A 6,019-nucleotide genomic window follows, 5' to 3' on the forward strand; every position below is an offset into this window, starting at 1 on the left:
TGTATTTCAGAGCAAGTGCATGGTGATGCAGCCACCTGAAGCCTTGGCCTCCAGCTTGCAGATGAAGCCCATCTCTAAGCCCAGCTGTTCCCAGGTAGTTTCCAAAATGGAAATGGAAATGGCATCCGGACAACACAGCTGTGGGCACAGCTATTCCCACCTCAAACCTGGGGGCTTGCTCAGAATCCCCTAAAAACCAAACCACCTGAGGCTTACTGTCTCACCTTTAAGCTTCTTACTCTGGAGCTCATCAGAAAATTACAATTTAGCATTTAAATCAGCCAGTATGTAGTGACTTTAGAGCAACACCAAAGGATCATTTGAGGGCTGAAGTGGTGCCTTAACTGAAATTCTCTTCTCCTGTTTGCATCAACTCCAGAGGCCAGACACTCTGACAGTACCTTTTAACACATGAAGCAACTTTTCACACCACTTTCAATATAATTGTACTTACAAACTCAACCACAGATTGGTGTGCAATGTTACAAACAGTATTTAAGCAGAGCAGAAAAGGCATCTGTAAATAAACAAGATATTTACAGGTGACAAAAGATTAGAGTGAAAAGGAAAGAAAGCATCCTGGACAGTGCAATGAATGACACGGAGAGGCATTGGGCAGATTGTGGTTTGTGGTTGGAACAAAAAATCCCAGAATTTTTCCATATATCTGCTGGCCACCATGCTTGCCAAAATCCAGCTCAGTAGAGCAGGAGGTTCCTATTTCCTCCTTTCCCAGTGTTTTGGGCATTTTGGCCAGGCTGTGGCTCAGGACAGAGGCAGCTGGGCAATTCAGCAGCTGCTCAGCATCTCCACGAGCCATGGATGGGTTGGAGCCACACAGCTCTGTGATAAGAAATAACAGCCTAACCCTGGGTCTGATTAATATTTCTCATTTTAACAACATGTTTGGCACTGGGGGAAGCTGCCAGCAAAAACTGTGGAGTCTGGTGCCTCACCCACCCACAGAACATGAAAACAAGACTGCTGTCAGCTTCAAACCTGCCAGGAGGGCGAGGACCTTTCCTTCTGAACCCTCATGCCCAGCCAAATGGGGTCCTGAAGATCACCAGTGCCAGCTGCAGGGGTGAGGGCAGCGGGCTGAGGCTGCTGGGGAGCCACCAAACACCTGCCAAGCACCCCCTGCACCCCACCAGGATGGTGCCAACAGCACCCCTGGGTGCAGGAATCCAGAGTTATCATACTGCACTGCAGGGCTTATGCTTGTGAGTGTGGAAAATGGATTATTTAGAATATTAACTATTGTTTGCCAAGGAGGAGGTAGAGTTCCTGCTTTGCTGTTTCCTCTCACAACATCACTAAAAAGATCCTTGGTGGGACAGGAACCACGTCCTACAGATGGGACACTGGGAGGGCAGCCAGAGCTGGGGAGGTGAGACGTTTCTTGCCACCAACGTGGTCTCCCCCAGGCTGTGTTTTCCACGCCAGTTTCCTGGTGCTGGGATTGTGGGAGCTTCCATTCCTGTTTTCCTGCCTTACCAGCAGTTTTGAAGCCAAGGAGAGCAGAGAGTTCAGCAAAGAAGGGCAAGGAGAGGAGGGTCCCGAGGTGAGCGGTGCACCCTCCTGCCAAGGGCTTGCTGGGCACAGCCTGTTGACAAAGGAGCTCCCCAACAAACAAGCTGGCTCCACCTGGGGCAAGGGATTAGAAACCTCGGCACAGCCCTCGGATTCCTCCCAGCAAACCGACTGTGGCTGGAGGCAGGGATTAAACCCCGTGCTGAGGAATGTGGCTCCTTCCCGCTGCGGAGTCCAAGTTGGCACCGCGTCCCCACTCAAGACTCGGCTTACATAATGCAGCTTATGAAAGCAAAATAGCACGGCCATGCCAGCCTGTGGGCAGGCCAGGATGGGAGGAAAGGAAGGGAAAGAAAGGCATTTTTTGGCTGAGGTGAAGCCTGGCTGCCCCCCCTGCAGTGCAGTGTCACTGGGGAGGAGAGGAAGGAGCAGCGAGGGAGAAGGGCCCAGTTCTCCTGCAAGGCTGTGAAGAGCTGCACTCCTGGTGTTCAGTCTGGAGTCACAAAATGTGGATTTTCCTCCTCAGTTCGCCTCTCTGACCCTGGGTTTCTCCTCTGTCAGGCAAGTTCACGTTGAGGTCACCACTGCAGGCTTGGGGAGGCTAACATGCAAGAAGCACCCAGCCCCAAATTCCATTCCTTCTGAACACAGACACCTCCAGAGGCAGCTCAGAGATGCTCCGACCCACGTCATCTCCCACTGGGAATGGAGCCCCTGGAGATGATGCTTCAGTGAGGAGAGCAGTAGGATTGTGTCTGCCCAGAATCCTTCTCCACAGGTTCCCACCAGAGATCAGTGCACAAAAAGGAGGAACAGTCCCCAAACACCCAGCTCAGGGTGGAGTGACGAGGCTCAGACTGAGATCACCGCTCATGAACCAGGCAATTCACAAGTGACATCTTTAGTCATCCCTCAGTGACTGATATCCCCCACAACCTGCACGGCCTTGGGAAAAGCTGATCCTACTAATGGCCTGGCCCCTTTGTCAGCAAGCAAAGAGTCAGGGTTCAATTTACATCCACACAGGACGTGTTGAAACTGCAAATAGGTCATCAGTCCCAGCTGGAGAGCCTGGAGAACCCCTCGTGGGTGGAGGACACACTCAGGAGCCAGCCCAGGTCTGGCTCTGCCTCCAGCTGGCTGGGGAAGCCAGGCAGGCCTAAGGAGATCTCCCCTTTCAAGAGCTGCCACTTGTTCCCCAAGCAGCTGTCCTCAGTTTAATCAGTAACTGCACAAGTGGGATGAGATGCTGGCTCAGCTGGAGCTGGGTTATGGATGTGTGTGATGGCAGGAGTCCCCTCCCAGCTCTGCCAGCTTCCTCAAAGGGCTCCCACGAGATATTATCACACCTGACCTTTCTCCAGCACCCTTCTAGAGCGTGCCCTGGCCTCCTTTGAGGGCACAGAGAACCTCCAGCCATTTCTCCTAAGGTGGAAACCTCATCACTTTTATCAGCTGGCCAACTGAAAGTGTAGATCTCAGCCCCACACCAGAGGAGCTGGAGCTCCAAAAGGCATTTCAAGAGAACAAAGCTGCTCTGATAACAGCAGCTTCAAGCCCAAACAGAGGCTCTTGCAGAGCAAATCACCCCCTGAGCAGTGTGTGCCTGGGGCCGTCCCTTCCCATCCTCTGTGGGCAGAAGGAGATGCAGGACACTCCCAGGAAGCAGAGAAATATTTATTGGAGAAATAAAACCACTTTCACCCAGCAACTTCTCCCTCCCCGCCTCTCTTCTCCCCCAGGTGAGGGCATCCAAAAGTCAGCTCAGCAATCCTGGCCCAGCTAAGGCTGGCTGATTCCTCCTCCTCCAGATGTGTTCAGCCAGAGGCTGTGCCAGCCTGTGAAGGCTGACCTACCAACCAAAGGTAATCAAGGAAGATCAAACAGCACAGAAAAACTCCTACAAAATTGTAAGGGAAGAGGGATGGGGATACTGGAGCAGCACTAGTGGGAGTGGGAAAGGGCAGGAGAAATCCAAACAGCCACACTTGATGCACCAGGCTCTGCAGAAAGGGAAAATCCCTCGTGTCCAGGCAATAACTGGGCTGGCACAGCCTGGCAAAAAAAAGATGCTTCAAGTGTGATCTTGATTAGCTCATGTGCTCCAGGCTGTGTTTGAAGGGAGCTGTGGCTAATCTTCTTTTGATTGTCTTAAAATCCAGCTATGGGGAGAAGCCTGGCATGTGAGCAGATACATTAATGGGTTAGGGGCAGCCTTGTCTCCTAAGCTGGTGTTTGATTAAAAGGGAGCACAACCAACAGGCACTTCAAAAAGCTGCTGCTATTTTTGGCTGCTTCATTTGGAGCAGTTCCTGATGCTTGGATGTGCCCAGCAAACCCTTTGGGACTGATCCTTGCTATATCATTATTCACATTTTAAGGATGCGTGAGTAGAGAGAAAAGAGATTCACTTCCTCCTGAGAGGCTCAGATCAAAAGTCAAAATGTTTTCTATGAATGCATAAGACATAAATTCAGCTTCTGAGGGTTTCAATCTCAATTTGTAAGAGCCCCTTGGCCTTAAGAGGAGGCCTCCCTACCCTACAGAGCTGGGAAATGGTGTTTAGGTAACTACAAAGCAGATTCAGCAAGGAGGCTTTAGGCAAAAAGTCAGAAAACAATGTCTAGGGGGAATAAATTATTTTTCCCCCCTTCTAATTCATTATAATTTTCTTTTCCCCCCTATACTTTTAATAATGATCTGAAAAGCTATTTCCCAGCACAATGTTGTTCTGACCTTGTTTTCGGCCGGGTAATTGTGCAGTGAGTGGATAAATGCTTTCTCAGCTGAGAACAAGAGGAACCATTAAGCATCAAGCTCCTGACCTAAATTTACATTCAGGGCAGCTGGAGGAGCAAAGGACTGATGCCTGCTCCCCTTATCAGCCTGAGGGACACCCCAGAGATGGCATCTTCCTAAGGGACACCCCAATGGCACAGGGAGATGCTGCTTGCCCCAAAGCAACCCAAGGAAGATGTCCCTGCCCACAGCAGGGGGTTGGAATGAGATGATACTCAAGGTCCCTTCCAAACCAAACCAATTCCACGGCAAAACACAAAACCTGCTGCCCATCAGCTCCTCCTGCCCAAACCATTCCATGATTCCATGCCAAAACACAAAACCTGCTGCCCATCAGCTCCTCCTGCCCAAACCATTCCATGATTCCATGCCAAAACACAAAACCTGCTGCCCATCAGCTCCTCCTGCCCAAACCATTCCATGATTCCATGCCAAAACACAAAACCTGCTGCCCATCAGCTCCTCCTGCCTTGGTGATGCTCAGTGGCCAAAACGGAGCCATGTCCCTTTTTCCCAATTTTTTTTATTCCCCAGGAGGAAAGGGTATCTGGAGGGAGATTCAATGATTTTCAGTGTTTGAAAGACCAGGATCTTTAAGAGAAACAAACAGAAAACCAAACCGTGTCTTTTCCTTCCTTCTGTGCCAACGCCTTTAGAAAAGTTCTCTTACTTCAGGTGAAATCCAATTCTTTCCTCTGTAACGTTTTCTTGGAATGCATAAGGAAGAGCAGTTGCCTTATTCCTGAGCCCAAATCAGAACAAATTTTGAAGATTTCCCGGCTCCTGAGTTACCCCTGAGTTTGTTTTGGCTGCACACCCCAGCTTCCAAATCCTTGTGGCCGTGTCAGGATGGGAGGAAAGGAAAGGTGTTCACTTTGCCTCTGTTCCAGTCACACCAAGCATAGAGACAGGGTAATTTTGGGACTGTGCTGAGGAAGGTGCTGCCCCCAATGTTCCCCAGGAGGGAGATGCAGGAAAACAGCTGATCCACAAAAAAACGTGATGGCAGGAATGGCCCCATCAGCCCAGCAGGAGGCTCAGGTGCAGTTAATCCAGATTTAAAGGTGGGAATGGTTAAAGCATCCTCTCCTGGATGAATCACCTCCTGGGAAGCTGGGGAATGGCACCATGGGCTAAATAAAGGACCACGGGAGCAAAGTGACACATTTCTACTGCCTGGGTTATTTTCCCAAATGACTGGGTTTATGCCAAAGGAGGACGAGCGGCATTTTCTCATTTCTCTCTTTTTCTTTCTTAGGGAGAATGGGAAAGGTTCTTTTTCCACAAAGCTCCCTTTTAAATTAAGTTTGCCGGGGTTTTGTTTTCTGTAGGATTTCTACATCATGTAGAAATTGTGAGGGGGAGGAGGCTGGGAAATGCACAAACATCTGTAGCAACCCCATAACCCTCCCTGTGGACACGCACAAGCCCAGGTCCTGTCCCATCCCAAAAGGATCCCATTCAAGCCAGAGCTGGACTATCCCTCACCACAGAACCAACCACTGCTGACAAATTCCCATTTTCTGGAGAGCACACATGGATTGAAAGACCCCTGACCCTCCCCCCACCCCCAAAAAAAACCCCAACCCACAAATGAAAAGCCACATCTACCCACTAACAGAGTCAAAATCCTTTCAAATGGTGAAGGCAACACACGCACAAAAAGAGGCTGCAGAGGTCAGATTGA

This window comes from Passer montanus, unplaced genomic scaffold, assembly GCF_014805655.1.
Source record: "Passer montanus isolate IOZ18808 unplaced genomic scaffold, ASM1480565v1 scaffold71, whole genome shotgun sequence".
NCBI classification, from domain to species: Eukaryota; Metazoa; Chordata; class Aves; order Passeriformes; family Passeridae; genus Passer; species Passer montanus.